Source organism: Mirounga leonina, unplaced genomic scaffold (assembly GCF_011800145.1).
Source record: "Mirounga leonina isolate KUSES-001 unplaced genomic scaffold, KU_Mleo_1.0 Mir_488, whole genome shotgun sequence".
Lineage (NCBI taxonomy): Eukaryota > Metazoa > Chordata > Mammalia > Carnivora > Phocidae > Mirounga > Mirounga leonina.
Window position 1 is genome coordinate 5189339 of NW_023270777.1, and position 1507 is coordinate 5190845.

Here is a 1507-nt window from a genome sequence, read left to right on the forward strand (position 1 = left end):
CAGGATCTGCCTCTGGTGTCTTGGAATCTGGGCTCCAGCTCCAGTTTATCCATGATGGAATTCCAAGCAGAGGCTCTCTGCCTTTCTGGCATGGGGGATCCTCGGTTTGGATCAGGCACAAGTGGGACTTAATGGACACCCTTCCCACAGTCTCTCCTGCCCACACTCTGACAACTGCCCCTGCCTTCCACCTGAACACACTGCCACTGGCACAAAAGGCCAGGACACGCGGGCAGGATTTTGGCAGTGGCCCCTGCTTCTTGCTCTCATTTCCCCCATCTCCTCCATGGACGCATGCCAAAGATGATGATTAGAACTCCCTCTTGGGGTGGCCGCAAGGCTTAGAGTTAGACCCGGGAGGACTCCATTCCACAGATCCGATGAGCAAGCACACAGGAACACCTCCCTCTCTGCACCCCCCACCCCCACCCCTTCACCTACAGCAGAGGCATTTCAAAGCTGAGTCTTAGAGGCTCGGGCAGCTTTTCTAACTCTGCCCCAATGCTCTGGAAAAAGCCCCGGGAGGAGGCAATACAAGGTGCCACCCAGCGCTGGGGTTGCCTTGCGCCTGTGTCCGTGTTGTCGGCGGGGTGGAGAGGAGAGTGCTCGAGGGGGACAGAGTGCAGGCCCAGCTCAGTGGCAGCCCTATAACCTCAGACAAGCCGCTTGACCCCTGGTCTCAGTTTAGGAACCTGTAGCAATGGGTTTGGCCTCCTGCCTCCGCTGCGAGCGTCGCCACTAGGGAGAGGCAAAGAATTGCAGATCCCCCAAGTCCCCGCTCAGGCGGCGCACGGTCCGGGGCTTGCGTAAGGTGGGACCCTCGCCGAGGGCCGGACGGAGCAGAGGCAGCGGAGGTCTGGCCCAGCCGCGGGCCGGCTCCAGAGGGGTCGCTCCCGCCCCGCTCCCGGCCCCCTCTCCGCCGCCGGGTTCGCCGTTTCCAAGAAGCGGAGTCTTGGGCTCCGGTGACGCTGAGCTTCAAGTGCCGCCGCGAGGGGGGAGCAGCGAAGAGGAGCCCCCCTCCCCCGGGCGCCCGGGCGTGTAAACGTGGGCGGCGGTGAGCGGCTGCCCTCCCCTCCCCTCCCCTCGCCTCCTCCCCTCCCCGCGCGGCGCTCCCGCGGGTGCGGGTGTGTGAGTGCGTGTGTCTCCCTCGCTCCCTCCCGCACGCGCTCCGGCACTAGTGCGGGCGGCCGGCCGGCGGCTCCCGGCTCGCTCGCTCCGGCCGCTGCGCTCCCCCCCCGCACCCCCCCGCCGCCGCCGCCGCCGCCGCCTCTGCAGTCGCAGCCGGGCATGGTGAGTGAGTGAGGGCCGGCCGCCGCGCGCCCCCCGCCGCAGCCCGCTCCGTCCCGGGGACTCAGCCCGCGGCGGGAGCGCGCTGCGGGGTCGGTGGCCCGTGCGCCCTCGGTGGGTGGCCGGCGCGCGGCGCCGCCGGGCCCCGTCTCGCCCGGGCTCCGCGCCCCGCGGCCCCGAGCCCCGCTCCTCGAGGGCTGCGCGCTCCCTCCCCGCCCGC